This window comes from Ranitomeya imitator, chromosome 4 (assembly GCF_032444005.1).
Source record: "Ranitomeya imitator isolate aRanImi1 chromosome 4, aRanImi1.pri, whole genome shotgun sequence".
NCBI lineage: Eukaryota > Metazoa > Chordata > Amphibia > Anura > Dendrobatidae > Ranitomeya > Ranitomeya imitator.
The window spans coordinates 657,230,540-657,250,386 of record NC_091285.1 but is presented as its reverse complement, the minus strand read 5'-3'; the positions used below and the strand labels follow the sequence as shown (position 1 = coordinate 657,250,386).

The following is a 19,847-nucleotide window of genomic DNA, read 5'->3' as shown; positions in this document are numbered from 1 at the left end:
AACCTTAATCCCAACCCTAACCCCAACCCTAATCTCAACCCGAACCATAATTTGAACCCTAACCCAAACTCTAACTTTAGTCAACACTAACTTTAGCCCAACTCATTTTAGCCCAACTGTAACCCTAACTTGAAAATGTAAATAAATACATTTTCTTTATTTTATTATTTTTCCCTAACTATGGAGGTGATAAATGAGGGGTTTATTTACTATTTCTTTTTATTTTGATGACTGTGATAAGGTCTATCACAGTGACCAAAATGACCCAATAGGAAAAATCTTCCTATTGTTGCCGGCCAGCAGATCTCGGCGGGCGCACTGTGCATGCGCCCGCCAATTTCTTCCCGGAAAAAGATGGCAGCGCCCATGGGGGGGGGGTGCGGGTTAAGCAGGAGGGCCGAGGAGCACCGGGAGGTAGGTGATGGGGACCCCATTTCTCTCTCCTCTGATGTGCGATTACATCAGAGGAGAGAGAAATTAAATGGCACATCGGACTTTTTTTGCGGTTATGCAAAACCGGGGTCAGTAAAAACCGACCCGATTCATGTTCTTTGGGGTCTCGGCAGGATATGCCAGGTGCCGGCCAGATCTCGGCGGGTGCATTTTCTTCCCAGGAGAAGATTGCGGCACCCGTGGGAGAGAAGCTGGAGGACCGAGTAGAACTGGTAGGTCCCGGGGGGGGTGGGGATTGGGGGAGGGGAATTGGAGACCCTATTTCTCACTCCTCTGATGTGCGATTTTATCAGAGGAGAGAGAAATTGAATTGCACATCAGAATTTTTTTTTGTTTGCCATTATACGGTAAATAACGGCGATCGCAAAACCGGGGTCGGTAAAAGCCAACCCGAATCATGTTCTCTGGGGTCTCGGCTACCCCCAGCAGCCGAGACCACAGAGAAAATTTGACTCTGGGGAGTGCTATGCACTTTTTCTACAGCGACGTGGTTTAAGTACCCTTAACTACCGCCGTTAAAAGGCGCATCGGCAGTTGTTAAGTGGTTAAAACATACAACGTGGGGACCCCTCTATTCTTGATAACCAGCCTTGCTGAAGCTGACAGCTGAGGTTTGCAGCACCCAGATGTGAGTTTTGCCTGGCTGGTTATCAAAAATACAGTGGAACTCACTTTTTTTTTATTTATCTTATTTACAGTGCATGAGCCAGATGATTACTCCCATCAGCCGCTCCTGCTCTCGCTGTTATTAGAGGCATCAGCCAACACTAATGACCAGAGGTAAACTTTATACCTCCGATCACAACTGTGAGCTCATGCGGTCTTTTGACAGCATAGGAACTGTGGCTCTGACCGGCAGTGATGATTTTACTGCCAATCAGAAGCGGTGTTTTCCGCACTGTCATGCACAGGACGTTGCAACAAACACCGGGTGTTCAAGCAGCCGAACCCAACCAGCTACACTGACTTCCTGGTGAAGTCCGAGTTCGGTGTCCGTGCCCAAACAATAGGTGTTCCATAAGGACGCTGAACATTAGTATTCGGGTTCGACCATCTCTACTCTAATTGTATAGTGCTGCGGAATATGTGGCACTATATAAAAATGATTATTTAGGCTGATTTCACCTTTGCAGTTGTGTCTGCAGGGTTTCTGACGCATACATCCACATGCGTCTTGATTTCATATCTTTAACATTGTGGACGCAGGTATATGTGTTTGCTTACGCATCGTCGTTTCGTGGTGTGCGGCGGGGCGCGGCTAACGCACCATGCTGCAATTTGTAAGGCATCAAAATTCTGCCACCATAAGCATGCGGAAACTTGCGGAAGGAGTTCGTCAAAACAACGCATTACAGTCTATGGGAACGCATAGGAACGTAAGGACATTTGTTCGCTTGCATTTGCACAAGAGTCTATATACAGAAATTTCATGAGACACGCCCATTGGGCGTGGCTCGTGTCAAGGAAATTCACCTGGAATATCGTTTTCCTATCGAACGTATGCGCATAAAAAGCATAAACGCAGCGGTTTTTTTCCATCATGCGTAAGCTGATGCGGATAAAAAACGCTGCGTTAGCAGAAGACACGCTGCGGACCCATCCGCAAATGCGAAACTAGCCTAAGCAAGATCAGAAACAGTCTAGAGTACTGAATGTGGCCAGTAATATGCAAATTGCGTACTTGTGGTCACATGCCTGTTAGGCCTTTTTCACACTTTCGTTTTTACAATTTGCACAGGATCCGTCAAAATGTTGAAATGACGGATCCTGTGCAGATTGTAAAAAACGGGTGCACTGGGCCTGTTTTTCTGAAGGACCCGTCGAGGCTATGTGTACCTGGTGTGTATGCGCCTTCGCAGCGGTTTTCCTCTGTGAAAACGCATACACAACCCGTTAATTTGAAAAAAAACCCCACAATATTCTCACCTTTCGGCATCCCGCGCACAGCATTACCGATGCTCCCGGCAGCTGGTGTTACCAGTAATGCCTTGCGTTACAATGACCTCTGATGACGTAGCGGTCTCGCGAGACCACAACGTCATCGGGTGATTGCACGCAAGGCATTACTGGGAACGGCAGCTGCCGGGACCATCGGTAACGCTGTGCGGGACGCCAGAAGGTGAGAATACTGTGATTTTTTTTGTTTTTAACATATCTTTTTACTATCGATGCTGCATAGGCAGTTCACTGTCTCTACACACAGTGCCTGAACCTGCGCCAGCATCACCCCCAGTGCTGAACCCCCAGGCTCAAAGTGCCACTGCCAGTCAGGTTTCGAATGCTATTAACCTGCAGATTAACCCCATATCTGCAAGTTAATAGCATTTTTTTTCTTTTTTACATCACATGTTCTCTTTAAAAAATAAACTAGAAAAAGTGACACGAAACAAGAGCACATGTAATAACGAGCCTTATGTCTGCACACTATGTTACTTCAGTGCCCACCACGCTCCCTGCTCCGGCCATTGGTCGCACACTGCTTTATTCCTGTCACAGCGTCTGACCAGCGATACCGCAACTGACGCCCGTCATCGTCGTCTTGAAAAAAAAATGCGCGCCTAAATATCCTCTGTCTCTCGACCAATCACATCATTCCTCTGTTACTACGCCGGCGCTGAGGCAGACTTTATGAGCTGAAGCGCTATTGGACAGTTTTTGAAAGCGGCTGCTGCTATTGGCTGTGAGTGAGCGGTACATTACAGTTAGTTACTTCCGGGTACACGCAGAGAGAGTCCTCGGCGCCGGGCGGTGAGGCGGGTATGTATGTAGTCTGTGCGTTGTCTCCCTGCTACTGCCCTTGAATTGTTCGCTCTGCGGATGCTTTTAGTAGTAGTTTTCATACATGAGTGTTTACCTTCCACATAGTTGTAAAACTCCCGGCATGAAGCTTCCAGGGAAGGAGACTGTCCGTGAACTCCGAGCTGTGGCAGCCCAGAAGTTTCACTGCTGCAACGCTTAGCCAGTCGTTATTGGGACATGCTGGGATTTGTAGTGAGGGGGAACAGGAGAGTCACAGATTGGAGACCATTGGGATCGACCTTATTTTCCAGCTGTTTGAGCCAAACACTGATGTGCTTAAAGTGTCCATTGTACATGTTCGGTTGCTTAGGCTACGTTCACATTTGCGTTGTGCGGCGCTGCGTCGGCGACGCAACGCACAACGCAAATATGAACGCATGCACAAACGCTGCGTTTTGCGACGCATGCGTCGCTTTTTGCATGGTTTCGGCCGCAGGAAAAACTGCATCATGCTGCGTTCCCTGCGCCCTGACGCATGCGCTGCAGCGACGCATGCGTCGCAAAACGCAAATGCAACGCATGTCCATGCGCCCCCATGTTAAATATAGGGGCGCATGGCGTGTGCGTCACCGCGGCTGCGTCCGACGCAGCCGGGAGCGGTGCAAATGTGAACGTAGCCTTACAAGTTGCAGCGTTCCCTTTTGGTAGTGATCGTTTTTCCAGAAGTTGTCCACTAGTCTTGACCATGAAGAGGAAGTCTGAGATCAGCTGCAGCCCAGATTTCCTCTTCATGTTCGATTTGTCCGAAGGCGTGGACAGTGATGCCAGCGCTGATTGGGTGCCGGTGTCACAACAACAGCTCGGGAAAGTGAGTGCCGACACCGCGGGAGCTGTGCTGGAGGTGAGTATAGGTTTTTATCGGGGCCAAATATTTTGATCAAGAAGGGGTTGTCCTAGTAGTAAACCCCTGGCCGTTTTGTTTTATTGCTTCACAGATCCATAACTTTTTTTTCTCTTCAGCTTTTCTGCCAATATGGCCATGTGAGGGCTTGCCTTTTGTGGGATAAGGGTATGTGCACACGTAGGTGGGATCTCTGTGGATTTTTCCGCACCTGTATTTGTAAATCCGCAGGTAAACCGCACTGCGGATTACCTGTAGATTTACTGCGGAATTACCGCAGTTTTTGTGCGGATTCCACCTGCGGTTTTACACCTGCGGATTCCTATTACAGAGCAGGTGTAAACAGCAGCGGAATCCGCACAAAGAAGTGACATGCTGTGGAATAAGCAATGCAACATTTCCGCGCGTTTTTTTCCCGCAGCATGTGCACTGCGGATTTTGTTTTCCATAGGTTTACAGGGTACTGTAAACTCATGGAAAACAGCTGCGAATCCGCAGTGTCAAAACCGCTGCGGATCCACAGCAAAATCCACAGCGTGTGCACATAGGCTAAGTTGTACTTATGAATGACACCATTGATTTTACCATATCATGAACGGGAAAAAAAAATCCAAGTGCGGTGAAATTGCAAAAAAAAAAGTGCAATTACACCACTTTTTTTTTTATACCATGTTCGCCAAATGCTAAAACTGACCTGCCATTATGATTCTCCAGGGCATTACAAGTTTGTAGACTCCAAACATGTCTAGGTTCTTTTTTTATTTTGGTGGTCTGAAAAAAATCCAAAGTTTTAAAAAAAAATTGCGTAATTTTCTGAGACTAACAACATCTCGCTTTTTTGTGCTCCGGGGCTAGGTGAGGGCTTATTTTTTGCGCGCAGAGCTGACGTTTTTTCTTGATACCATTTTGGTGTAAGTGCAATAGCAGACGATCAAAAGATTGTATGTTAATGCAATGTTGCGGCCACCAAAAAAAAAAAAAAGGCCATGTTCACACCATCCTTTTTTTAATGCGGAACCGCCGCGATTTTCCCGCTGCGGGTTCGCAGCTGTTTTCCATGCAGGGTACATTACAATGTACCCTATGGAAAACAGAAACTGCTGTGCCCACATTGCGGAAAATCCCCAAAAAAGCCACGCTGAATAGCTGCGGTAAAAAAGAAGTACCAAGTCACTTCTTTTTGCGGAACTGCAGCGGTTCTGCACCCATTGACCTCCATTGTGAGGTCAAACCCGCAGTAAAACCCGCAGACGAAAAAAATATCTGCGGGTTTTCTGCGGTTTGTGGTGCAGAACCGCTGCAGTGTGGCTGCCCCCCCCCCCCCCCCGTGCTCCAATCCCACCCCCCCATGCTCCGATGCCACCCCCCGTGCTCCGACGCCCCCCCCCCCATGCCCTAATCTCCCCCCCCCCCCATGCCCTAATCTCCCCCCCCTTATACTTACCGGGCCTCCCGGTGTCCGGCCGGCCGTCTTCTCCCTGGGCGCCGCCATGTTCCAAAATGGCAGGCGCATGCGCAGTGCGCCCGCCAAATCTGCCGGCCGGCAGATTCGTTCCAGGCACATTTTAATCACTGTGATAACCGCACAGTGATCAAAATAAAAAAAAAGGTAAATGCCCCCACCCCCCCTTTATCACCCCCATAGGTAGTAACAATAATAAAATAAAAATAATTTTTTTTTCCCCCACTACAGTTAGTGGTAGGGTTATGGGTAGGGTTAGGGTATTTTCAGCCATTTTAACCCTAAAAAAAACTTCCTAGAAAACACACAGAAACTGCACTAAAAAACGCATCAAAAAATGCATCAAAAAACGCACCAAAAAGCACCAAAAAACGCACCTGCGTTTTCTGCCAAGAGCTGCGGTTTTTAGTGCAGAAAAAACAGCAGGGAAATCAGGAACGTGTGAACATGGCCTAATTCTGGTGTTTTGACTTTTTTTTTTCGCTATGCCATTTACTGATCAGATTAATTCTTTCTATATCTTGATTGGCTGATTCTGAACGCAGCGATACCAGATGTGTTTTGTTTGTTTTTTAATGCTGTGTGATTTAAACTTATATATTTTTTTTCATATTTTTAAAAACTTTTTTTTTCTTGCTTTTCACTTTCTTCAATTGTCTCCATGGGAGATTAGAAGCTGCAATTGTCCGATCGCTTGTTCTTACATAGAGCAGTGCTGCACTCCTGCTCTATGTAGCACTCGCTATGAGTGACGACTGCTGGGCAACACTCATAGCAATCCGGCAATGACGACAACAGGTGTCTGCTGCAGACCCCGGGTTGTCATGCCAACCCTTCAGCGATCCGTGGTCATGTGACATGGGCGCTGATGGGTGGGGTTAGGGTCTCACAGTGATCAAAAGTAACCAATAAGAAAAATGTCCTATTGTTGCTGGGTACAAGCCGGCAGATCTCGGCGGGCGCACTGCGCATTCGCCCACCTTTTTTTTTTTTTTTCCAGGATGTACAGTACAGACCAAAAGTTTGGACACACCTTCTCGTTTAAAGATTTTTCTGTATTTTCATGACTATTAAAATTGTACATTCACACTGAAGGCATCAAAACTATGAATTACCACATGTGGAATTATATACCTAACAAAAAAGTGTGAAACAGCTAAAAATATGTCGATTGGGTTCAGGCCTGGTGACTGTGGAGGCCAGGTCATCTGGCGTAGCACCCTATCACTCTCCTTCTTGGTTAAATAGCTCTTACACAACCTGGTGGTATGTTTGGGGTCATTGTCCTGTTGAAAAATAAATGATGGTCCAACTAAGGCTACTTTCACACTGGCGCTTTTTTTAATACGTCGCAATGCGTCGTTTAGGGGTAAAACGCATCCTGCAAAGTTGTTTGCAGGATGCGTTTTTGCCACATAGAGTAACATTACCGACGTATTGACACACGGTTGCGCCGTGTTGTGGCGGACCGCCGGGAGCAAAAAACGTTAAACTTAACGTTTTTTGCTGACGACGGACCGCTTTTTCCGACCGCGCATGCGCGGCCGGAACTCCGCCCCCACCTCTCCGCATCTCACAATGGGGCAGCAGATGCGCCGGAGAAATGCATCCGCTGCACCTGTTGTGCAGTGCATCCAACGCTAGCGTCGGAATCTCGGCCCGACGCACTGCGACGGGCCGAATCCGACGCTAGTGTGAAAGTAGCCTAAACCAAAACTGGATGGAATAGCATGCCGCTGCAAGATGCTGTGGTAGCCATGCTGGATCAGTATGCCTTCAATTTTGAGTAAATCCCCAACAGTCTCACCAGCAAAGCACCCCACACCATCACACCTCCTCCATGCTTCACGGTGGGAACCAGGCATGCAGAGTCCATCCGTTCACCTTTTCTGCGTCGCACAAAGACACGGTGGTTGGAACAAAAGATCTCAAATTTGGACTCATCAGACCAAAGCACAGATTTCCACTGGTCTAATGTCCGTTCCTTGTGTTTTTTAGCCCAACCAAGTCTCTTCTGCTTGTTGCCTGTCCTTAGCAGTGGTTTCCTAGCAGCTGTTTTACCATGAAGGCCTGCTACACAAAGTCTCCTCTTAATAGTTGTTGTAGAGATGTCTGCTGAAATTTATTTAAAGCAAATAACCCTTAATTTCTCTATGATGACACAGATAAAACATTAAATTTATTAAATTCAAATATAAGACCATGAGACAACTACAAACAGATATACACATAGAAATGTTAGGGTGAACAAATAATAATAAAATGTTCACTTCACTTAAGTTGCCTACTCCTGGCCTAATGGATATTGATCAGGTGCGCACCAAAGAAATAAACATATAACAACACACAGTCATATGTAAACTCTCCATGATCAATCTATGGCCCAGCTGCAAGGGAAAAGAGACTTTATTCAGGCAAGACACAGATTTATATATCCCCTGTAAGGGGGCTCGGTTAGCTCTAAAATGGGAGTGATCGGATGCATTCCATTGGTTAGTGGGTTGGGCAATGAGCAAGTCCATGGGTGGATCCATGATGTCATCAAGGTGGGTTGGTCCATGAGGTCATCAAGGTGGGCGTCACTGTGGGTGGATCCATGAGGTCACCAGGGTGGGCGTCATCTTGGATAAGAAAAAAAGAAATTCCAGCTCGACGAGGCGTGAAAAGTAAACTTGATACTTTATTCACTTCATATCAGAAGCAGAGGATGAAACATCAGCACAATACAATAAAAACACTACGCGTTTCAGGTGACAGGGCACCCTTAATCATGATATGTCATCTTGGATACCAGCCAGGCAGCCACATGGCTCTCTGATACAGGAAATGGCAGCCATCTTTAGTGTCTTACTTTCATCTAAAAAAAACTTATGTAAGATCAAACAATACACGTTATGGGTCGCTTCTCTCAATCTCTTATGTCTTGGGGCTAATTAAGTATTTGATCTTATGGCTCTCCTCAACAGATAGCAATAGGAAAGCACGGCACTCAGGGCTTGTTGGTGGTGCACAAGTTAGGTATCCAACCCGTCAAACTGTAAGCAATAAATTAATTGGCACTCAGGAGAATATTTTCATGAAAAGAAGTGAACAATTCGTTTATTAGGTGCATCCAGTTCAAATTTAAACGTTTTCGGTCTAATCACAAGACCTTCATCAGAAACCGTTTGAGAATACTGGAATATATATACAGAAAAAACAAGAAAGGTTTTTTTAGAAAAAATTGCATGATGCACAGTACAAATATGAACATGATACATTCTGGTCAAAATTATTAAATACATCACTCGTAATACGATAGACGACAGTGGCGGTCATAACGAATCCGGCCTGGTGTTACGTGAGTCGTGAGCCTAATATAGGAGAAATTGTACAGCTGAGGACGTATTAAGGAGAAAATTAGTACAGTGATGGTGATGAGTCCTTGTCTAGGGCATAGCTGTATGAGAGGCAAGTAGATCATCCCCAGAAAAAAAGGATATAGACTATGAAGTGACCTCCCGAAGTGCGGGGTCACAGAGACAAGGTGCAAGGTGAGACTGCCTAAAATACAAGAACATTATATTAAAACATGAACATATGAATATATATATATAGATACCATAGTGCCGTGTGAAGCACCCGGGCATAAGGCCCTGTAAACTGCCATAAGTTGTCAAAAGACAGCCCTTATATGTGACCACCTAGAGCCTGTACGTAATGTAACATGACAAATGGGTATGAGAGTGCAGCATATACACCCCAGACAATGCGCCACCAGAAGCCCCACAATAATACCTGGAAGACACACTGACTACAAATGGGCCCAAACAGGGTGCCAGCGTCAGATAGGGTCTGGGAGGAGAGAGCGCCTGGGAACCAAAAAAGAGGAGAACAAACCCCTCATAAGGAGCTGGCTGTGAAGCAATAGGGGAAGAGGATATCATGATGCAGCCACTGTTACCTGGGGTCCGGAGGTGAGGAGGAAGAGCGCTATAGAAAGGCGAGGAACTCGCAAGAGCCGAAGCACTGCAGGCAAGGGAGGAGAAAACAGGGGTCGGTCATGAAGTCAAGGGAAGCGCAAACAGGAGCGACGCGCTGAAGCTGGAGCTCATACCTGGAACCTTGGGGCGCACCGGCGCAGTGTTGCTGGGATAGCGTAGCTCCCGGGACTGGTGACCGGCAGAGGCACTTCCGGGTATAAGTGCGCTCTGCCCCACGGTCACCTGACCGGCCGCGTCATAGGGGCACGTGACCGGGAGAGTAGCGCATGCGCAAGGGAGCAGACGGCTCAGAGGAGCCAGGGAGGTGACCGGAGCCTACGGCGCTTGCGCAAACGGGCAAAAGCCCAAACGGGGATGAGAGACAGATTGTGTAGGCAGGATCGCAGCGCCGGGCGGGTCACGGAGAAGAGGATCAAGAGTGAAGGGACTCGAGACAGATGGATAGGCAGGGCTGAGGAAAAGTATAAGAACACTCTGCATAAGGGAAATCATGTGAAAGAAAACAGGACCCTTATAGGTGGTCACAGGGATAAGATATAGAGATAAGGATAACACTCTATATCAGTCATGGCATTGTGCATATATACTATACCGTGTGAGGTAAGGCCAGTGCTCGGTGCGAGAGGTGCAGTTACCGGTTCTGTGGGGGAAGGGACATAACACAGTTAAAAACAGGACAAAAACAATTAAACAAGGTCAATAAAACCTCACAAATGTACTAACATCGTCCACATAATATTACAAAAAAGCTGAGACGTCATAGTCCCTATTTAATCCCTTTGGTTCTAGGGTCTGCAACGTGTATATCCAGTATGCTTCCCTTCTTTGAAGCATCTTAGTACGATTCTGGCCTCTTCTAGGGATGTCAACCTGTTCCAGAACCTGGAACCGGAGTTGGGAGATACTGTGATTCATCACCGAGAAATGATGTGGAAGGGGGAGGTGCGTCTTACTACATCGTATGGTAGATTTATGTTGGGCCACTCTATCCCTCACTGTTTGTGTGGTCTCACCCACATATGCCAAACCACAAGGGCATTTGATAAGATAGACCACGTGTGTCGACTCACAGGTGTAAAAGCCTTTTATCGGGATGGCCTTGCCAGTTTGTGGGTGAAAAACCGAGGGACCCTTTTGTACGTTACTGCACTGAAGGCAATTTAAGCAGGGAAATGTACCGCGTTTCTGTGTTTGTAGAAAAGTTTGCTTCGGGACCAATGTGCCTGGGCCAACATCTGCCTTGACTAACCTGTCCTTAAGGTTCCTAGCTCGCTTAAAACATGACAGGAAGGGTACTTTGAACTCAGGAATTTTAGGATAACTTTTTGTCAGAATGTTCCAGTGTCTCCTTATGGTAGATTGTACTAGGCTAGAGAAGGGGTGGAAAGTGGACACGAAGGGGATTCTTTTTGGACTTTCCTTGGGTTTATTATTCAACAGGTTCCTTTTGGCGTCCGTCAGTACCCCACGGGGATAGCCCCTGTTAGTGAATTTGTGTTCCATCTCGGTAAGTCTAGTTTTTTTTGATGTTACCATCGGAGACAATCCTTTCCACCCTATGGAATTGTGATTTAGGGATGGAATTCTTAACGGAGGGTGGGTGGCAACTTGTAAAGTGCAACAGTCCGTTACGATCCGTGGGTTTTGTAAATATGTCTATTGCTAGAACCCCCTCCCTCTCCTTGTATATCAAGGTGTCCAAAAAGCTAATCCTATGTGTGTCATGCTGCATGGTAAACTTGAGTTCGGGCCAGATACTGTTAAGATGTTGGTCGAAAGACAAAAGTGATTCGATCGGACCGTCCCAAATGCAAAATATATCATCGATATATCTCCGCCAAACCCTACAGTGAGTCGTGAATAAGGGATGATTGTACACAAAGTCGTTTTCAAAAGACGCCATGTATGCTACAGCGTAAGGGGGCGCAACGTTCGCGCCCATCGCGGTGCCTTGTTGCTGGGCATAAAAAGTATCCTGAAACATGAAATAGTTTTCTTTAAGTACCAAGCCCAGAAGGTCGGCACAGAAGTGACGGATTTTGATATCTATATTGTTTTCGCTCAGGAGTCTATCTGTGGCTGCTAAACCCTTTTCATGTATTATTGAGGTGTACAAGCTGTTGACATCCCAGGTGATCAAAAGGGAAGAGGGGGGCTATGGGGCCCAAAGATCTAATAACTTGAATAAAATCATTAGTATCAAGCAAAAAAGAGCGGGTGGTCTTGATTAATGGCGTTAGAATCTTTTCCAGCACCATGGATAGTGGTGACAGTACCGAATCAGTTAAAGATACGATGGGCCGGCCAGGTGGTTTGACTAATCTTTTATGTATCTTGGGTAAGATGTAGAATATGGGGGTGATAGGGTCACTTTTAATGAGGAAATCCCTCATTTTATTGTCGATGGTACCTGTTTGGAAGTGGAAATCTACGATGGGCGCAATTTATTGGACTAACTGGTTCAAAGGGTTATACGGTATAGCCTTGTATACTGTGGTGTCACCCAGTTGTCTGAACACTTCATCAAGGTAGTCAGTTCTGTCCATGATTACCGTCGCCCCACCCTTATCTGCAGGTTTAATTATTAGAGACTTATCAGATGACCGTTGTTCCAGTGAAAGTCTCCTCAACAGAAACACACAACCGTGCACTCTAAGATTACCCTACTGATGAAGCCTTTTACCAATTCCTGCCTAACAGCGGATGTTGGCTTTGGATTTAATAAATTTAATGTTTTATCTGTGTCATCATAGAGAAATTAAGGGTTATTTGCTTTAAATAGATTGATTTTCTGACCTTATGCTGGTTATCAGCTTATGATTATTATTAGAGATGTGTCTGCTGCTAGAACATGGTACCGCTCATTACAGTAATGAATATGGACCCCACTCCCATAGGGGTGGAGCCGCATATTCATTACTAATGAGCGGTAACAGTGACAACTCAATACAGGAAGAAGCTGTCAGCGCCCGGAGAACCAGGGACCGCGCCAGGAGCAAGTGAGTATTGCGGGGGCAGTGCGCTATATTGACCTGTTCCTCGTTCCACCGTCAGCGCCGCTGTGTCTTCTGCGTCCTCTGCACTGATGCTCAGGTCAGAGGACGCGATTAGTGTGTGCGCCACCCTCTGCCTGAGCGTCAGTGAGGAGGACTGGGAAGAAATATAGCAAGTGCCGGGGGCCTGAGCGACGAGAGGTGAGTATGTGATTTTTTTTTTTTTTTAATTATTTAATTTTTAAATCGCAACAACCGCATATAGGGCAAATATCTCTGTGGAGCATCTTATTGGGCCATGTGCAGCGTTATATGGGGCAAATACCTCTGGAGCATCTTATGGGGCCATAATCAGCATTTGTGCAGCATTATACGGGGGTAACTGTGTCTATGGAGCATCTTATGGGGCCATAATCAGCATTTGTGCAGCATTATATGGGGCAAATGTGTCTATGGAGCATCTTATGGGGCCATAATCAGCATTTGTGCAGCATTATATGGGGCATATTTTAATATGGAGTATATTATGGGGCCCCTTCTTAAACTGGAGCATTATCTGGAGCGTTTTTTGTATGGAGCAGCTTATGGGGCCCATCATGAACTGTATGGAGCATTATATGGGGCTTCTGATTCAATATGGATATTCAAAAACACTTAACATACTGCTCAATTAATTTTACATTTATTGGTACCTATTTTTGTTTTTGACATTTATCAGTAGCTGCTGCATTTTCCATCCTAGGCTTATACGCGAGTCATTAAGTTTTCCCAGTTTTTTTTGTGGCAAAATTAGGGGTCTCGGCTTATCTGCGGGTCGGCTTATACTCGAGTATATACGGTATTTAAGCGGTTAGAGGGCCGCTATGGGTACATTGGACTGCATATATCCTGAAGATTAATAGCGAGGCAAATTATTATTCATTATGATTTAACCCCTTCATGACCCAGCCTATTTTGACCTTAATGACCTGGCCGTTTTTTGCAATTCTGACCAGTGTCCCTTTATGAGGTAATAACTCAGGAACGCTTCAACGGATCCTAGCGGTTCTGAGACTGTTTTTTCGTGACATATTGGGCTTCATGTTAGTGGTAAATTTAGGTCAATAAATTCTGCGTTTATTTGTGATAAAAACGGAAATTTGGCGAAAATTTCGCAATTTTCACATTTTTAATTTTTATTCTGTTAAACCAGAGAGTTATGTGACACAAAATAGTTAATAAATAACATTTCCCACATGTATACTTTACATCAGCACAATTTTGGAAACATTTTTTTTTGCTAGGAAGTTATAAGGGTTAAATTTTGACCAGCGATTTCTCATTTTTACAACGATATTTACAAAACCATTTTTTTTAGGGACCACCTCACATTTGAAGTGAGTTTGAGGGGTCTATATGGCTGAAAATACCCAAAAGTGACACCATTCTAAAAACTGCACCCCTCAAGGTACTCAAAACCACATTCCAGAAGTTTATTAACCCTTCAGGTGCTTCACAGCAGCAGAAGCAACATGGAAGGAAAAAATGAACATTTAACTTTTTAGTCACAAAAATTCTTTTAGCAACAATTTTTTTATTTTCCCAATGGTAAAAGGAGAAACTGAACCACGAAGGTTGTTGACCAATTTGTCCTGAGTATGCTGATACCTCATATGTGGGGGTAAACCACTGTTTGGGCGCACGGCAGGGCTTGGAAGGGAAGGAGCGCCATTTGACTTTTTGAATGAAACATTGGCTCCACTCTTTAGCGGACACCATGTCACGTTTGGAGAGCCCCCGTGTGCCTAAAAAATTGAGCTCCCCCCACAAGTGACCCCATTTTGGAAACTAGACACCCCAAGGAACTTATCTAGATGCATAGTGAGCACTTTGAACCTCCAGGTGCTTCACAAATTGATCCGTAAAAATTCTTTTAGCCTCAATTTTTTCATTTTCACATGGGCAATAGGATAAAATGGATCCTATAATTTGTTGGGCAATTTCTCCTGAGTACACTGATACCTCACATGTGGGGGTAAACCACTGTTTGGGCACATGGTAAAGCTCGGAAGGGAAGGAGCGCCATTTGACTTTTTAAATGAAAAATTATCTCCATCGTCAGCGGACACCATGTCGCGTTTGGAGAGCCCCTGTGTGCCTAAACATTGGAGCTCCCCCACAAGTGACCTCATTTTGGAAACTAGACCCCCCAAGGAACTTATCTAGATGCCTAGTGAGCACTTTAAACCCCCAAGTGCTTCACAGAAGTTTATAATGCAGAGCCATGAAAATAAAAAATAATTTTTCTTTCCTCAAAAATGATTTTTTAGCCTGTAATTTCCTATTTTGCCAAGGGTAATAGGAGAAATTGGACCCCAAATGTTGTTGTCCAGTTTGTCCTGAGTATGCTGATACCCCATATGTGGGGGTAAACCACTGTTTGGGCGCACGGCAGGGCTCGGAAGTAGTGACGTTTTGAAATGCAGACTTTGATGGAATGCTCTGCGGGCATCACGTTGCGTTTGCAGAGACTTTGATGTGGGTAAACAGTAGAAACCCCCCATAAGTGACCCCAGTTTGGAAACTAGACCCCGAAAGGAACTTAGCTAGATGTGTGGTGAGCACTTTGAACCCCCAAGTGCTTCACAGAAGTTTATAATGCAGAGCCGTGAAAATAATAAATACGTTTTCTTTCCTCAAAAATAATTATTTAGCCCAGAATTTTTTATTTTCCCAAGGGTTACAGGAGAAATTGGACCCCAAATGTTGCTAAAAAAAAGCCCCTAGTCTGAACAACATCTTATCCCCCAGCCTCTTTGTTAGTGAAGACAAAAGGTTAAAAGAGAAAAAAAACTGGCTCAGTACTAAAGGCACATACAAGTGTGGGCACAATATCTGCACCTGCTGTAAATACATGGTGAACAGTAAGGAATTCCACTCATGTCACCAAAAAGACCTACAAAATTAACCACTACATTAACTGCAACACCTCCAATGTGGTGTATCTGATTAATTGCACCACCTGTGAGCAGCAATATGTGGGGTGCACAGGGGGTCCCCTGAAAGTGAGAATAAGGAGGCACTTGTCTGATGCAGTGAATAAAATCACCCATAAGAGCTCTGCTGCATCCAAACACTTCATCCATAAACACAATGGGGATGTCAGCTCATTGGAGGTCCGCGGGATTGAAAGGGTTAAAGCTCCATTCCGAGGGGGAGATATAAAAAGAAAAATAACCAACAGAGAGATATGGTGGATGTATCAACTTAAGTCCAGAGCCCCCCTAGGCATGAATATCCGGCAGGATCTTATGAATTATTATGAATGATAAGTTATAATTCTTGTATAAATAACGTCCATATAAAAGTCCATAGACTTTTTTTTTTTTTTTTTTTTCCCCTCTCTCTTTCTCCTGCCTTAAGCATAGTATTTGTACATGCAAATTTCAGGCTAAACTCATTAACTACCTGTAGGTGTTACCCTGTTTCTGTTGTCTGCAAGATCAGGGGGTGTAACCTAATGGGCCTAGTCCTATATGGCAGCCCTCTTTCATTTTATTTTTATCACAATGAGTAAGGCGGCACGACCGTTGAAACGCGTATGATTTTAATGCACTTTAAGCCTGTGACTGTCACTGGTATGAATCACCCGTTTTTGTGTCTATGGATATGAAGATGGACTTTGGATTTATGTGCTTTTAACGAATATGGAATAAAAGGTATTTTTTATGGACAGCACCCGCGCTGGACTTCTGCTTTTTCCTTCAAACTACTTGCTGCACTGCATGATCCGTGCGCTTGGCCTGAGAGGAGGTGAGCTGATCTTCGTTGCTTTTTCTTTCCCAAATGTTGTTGTCCAGTTTCTCCTGAGTACGCTGATACCCCATGTGTGGGGGTAAACAACTGTTTGGGCACACATCGGGGCTCAGAAGGGAAGTAGTGACTTTTGAAATGCAGACTTTGATGGAATGGTCTGCGGGCGTCACGTTGCGTTTGCAGAGCCCCATGTGTGCCTAAACAGTAGAAACCCCCCACAAGTGATCCCATTTTGGAAACTAGACCCCCCAAGGAACTTATCTAGATATGTGGTGAGCACTTTGAACCCCCAAGTGCTTCACAGACGTTTACAACGCAGAGCCGTGAAAATAAAAAATCATTTTTCTTTCCTCAAAAATGATGTTTTAGCAAGCAATTTTTTATTTTCACAAGGGTAACAGGAGAAATTGGACCCCAGTAATTGTTGCGCAGTTTGTCCTGAGTATGCTGGTACCCCATATGTGGGGGTAAACCACTGTTTTGGCGCACGTCGGGGCTCGGAAGTGAGGGAGCACCATTTGACTTTTTGAATACAAGATTGGCTGTAATCAATGGTGGCGCCATGTTGCGTTTGGAGACCCCTGATGTGCCTAAACAGTGGAAACCCCTCAATTCTACCTCCAACACTAATCCCAACTGTAGCCATATCACAACCCTAATTCCAACCCAACCCTAACCCTAAGGCTATGTGCCCACATTGCGGATTCGTGTGAGATTTTTCAGCATCATTTTTGAAAAATCTACGGGTAAAAGGCACTGCGTTTTACCTGCGGATTTACCGCGGATTTCTAGTGTTTTTTTGTGCGGATTTCACCTGTGGATTCCTATTGAGGAACAGGTGTAAAACGCTGCGGAATCCGCACAAAGAATTGACAGCGTTTACGCGCGGTATTTTCCGCACCATGGGCACAGCGGATTTGGTTTTCCATAGGTTTACATGGTACTGTAAACCTGATGGAACACTGCTGCGGATCCGCAGCCAGATCCGCACCGTGTGCACATAGACTAATTCTAAAGGTATGTGCACACTCTGCGGAAAATGCTGCGGATCCGCAGCAGTTTCCCATGAGTTTACAGTTCAATGTAAACCTATGGGAAACAAAAATCGCTGTACACATGCTGCAGAAAACCTGCACGGAAACGCAGCGGTTTACATTCCGCAGCATGTCACTTTCTGCGGATTCCGCAGCAGTTTTACAACTGCTCCAATAGAAAATCGCAGTTGTAAAACTGCAGTGAAATGTGCAGAAAAACCGCGATAAATCCGCCACGGTTTAGCACTGCGGATTTATGAAATCCGCAGCGGAAAAATCCGCAGAGGACCAGAATACGTGTGCACATACCCTAACCCTATTCTAACCTTAGTGGGAAAAAAAATCTTTATTTCCAGGACGTCCCTCCTGACAGCACCACCAGGAGGTTGTCCTTCTTATCCTTGATAGGGACAGGAAACACAGAAGAGGTTAAATAGCCCCTCCCCACCTCCACCCCTCAGTGTTTTTCCTGTCCCTATCAGGGACAGACGCAGAGGAGTGTGGCACGGCTTACCGTGCTGAAGATTCCGGATATCCGGTTGAGCAGGGCTCCCGGAGCGGTCTCATCCCGAGGGCTCTGAGCAGGCGGAGCAGGACTCCGCATGTTGGCGCTGATACCGCTGGAGGTCCCTCAGCGCCGGTTGAGCTATGCTCCTGATTCTGGTGCATCCCTCTTCAGAGGGCTCTGCACCTTCTCGCTGCACCCGCATACCAGCGTTGATCCTCCCAACCCACGCAAGGAGCGCGCCGGGTTGGGCCTGCGGAAAGCGTCCTGGTCGGTGCTCAGGGGGGCGCGCCGCGTCATCGGGGCGCGTCTCGGGGAGGCGCGCCGTGCCGGCGAGTGCGCCGCGTCTCTGGGCGTGCAGCTTCCCGAAGGGTGGTAGAGGCAGGAGTGCCTTTCAGGACCAGAGATCAAGAACTAATAAACAATGTCGCCAACTTAGTGGGTGGAAGGCTTCAACACTTCCTACAGGGTTGGCAAAACATCACTCAGAACCCATGGATCCTAAGTTTGATAGAACATGGGTACAAAATAGAGTTCAACCAAACACCTCCCAAAAGGTTTTGCCTAACTCAGACCCAGTCTTTATCGGTTCAGCAGAGACTTCTAAAGGATATTCAAGAACTTATCCAGATAAAAGCCGTCATTCCGGTACCCCATGCTCAGAGGTTCAGAGGACACTATTTGAGTCTGTTCTCCATAAAAAAAACCAAGCGGAGAATTTCGTACTATTATAAAACTGAAACCCCTAAATCGGTCAGTTGCTTACAAACGATTCAAAATGGAATCCCTCAAAACTGCAATACCTCTGATCCAGGAAGGATCAGTAATGAGCACATTAGATCTAAAAAGCGCCTATTACCATCTCCGTCTCACACCAACTGTACCTCAGATTCGCCATAAAAGACCAGGGCCAAATTCTACACTATCAGTTCACATTCCTGCCATTCGGCATCTTGTCTGCTCCCAAAGTTTTCACCAAACTCATGGCAGAGGTGATGGCGTTCTTGAGGGAGAAAGGAATACTCACCGTCCCCTATCTCGACGACATCCTGCTAATAGCAGACTCTCCACAACAGATGGAAGAGGACTTATCAACAACTATTTCACTCCTGGAAGAGCTAGGATGGCTTATAAACTTCAAAAAGTCAAACCTCAAACCCGAAACAAAGAAATCCTTTCTCGGGGTAATCCTAGACTCGGTTCAGGAACATACGTACCTCCCACATCACAAGCAGGAGTCATTCAAAAAAGAAATTCAAAAATTTCAAAAGCAAAAACTAACATCCATAAGGAAGGCCATGCGGGTATTGGGCTTGATGACCTCTTGCATTTCCAGCGTCCAGTGGAGCCAATATCACTCAAGACCCCTGCAGAAAGAAATCCTCTCACTTTGGGATGGCAGAGACGTAACCCTGGACAACAAAATACATCTGTCACTAGATACAAAGAATTCACTGACATGGTGGATCATAACCAGAAATCTAGAAAAAGGAAGGCCTTGGAGAACATCTCTGTGTATAAACATCACTACAGATGCAAGTCACAGCGGCTGGGGAGCCCACATAGAAGAGAGTTACTCCCAGGGAACTTGGCCTATATCCGTGCAAAGCAGGTCCTCAAATTACAGAGAACTCAGGGCAGTCTGGGTGGCCTTAAAGGCATTCCAGGGAAAGTTAATAGACCGACACATCCGTATTTTCTCAGACAACTCAACAACAGTAGCCTTTCTACTGCACCAAGGAGGTCCAAAGCATCATCACCTACAAGATCTATCAGGCACGATATTCTCTTGGGCAGAACAGACAGTCAGGTCGATAACGGCGGTTCACCTGAAGGGAACCCAAAACCAGGTAGCCGACTTCCTAAGCAGACAGAAATTATGTCCCACAGAATGGTCCTTAAATGAAGAAATCTTCCTCCAAATAACCCAACGTTGGGGCTTCCCGGAAGTAGATCTATTCGCCTCAAGGAAGAACGCAAAA

The 19,847-nt window shown here is 45.7% G+C and overlaps 1 protein-coding gene across 1 annotated transcript in view; it reads left to right on the top strand.

The window, feature by feature from the left end:
• Positions 1-3,147: 3,147 nt before the first annotated feature.
• DSN1 (DSN1 component of MIS12 kinetochore complex) overlaps positions 3,148-19,847 on the top strand; it is a 69,996-nt gene continuing 53,296 nt past the window's right edge. The window contains exon 1 of the mRNA XM_069767047.1: positions 3,148-3,210. The gene's annotated coding sequence lies outside the window, so the exon portion shown is untranslated. The remainder of the gene's footprint in view (positions 3,211-19,847) is intronic.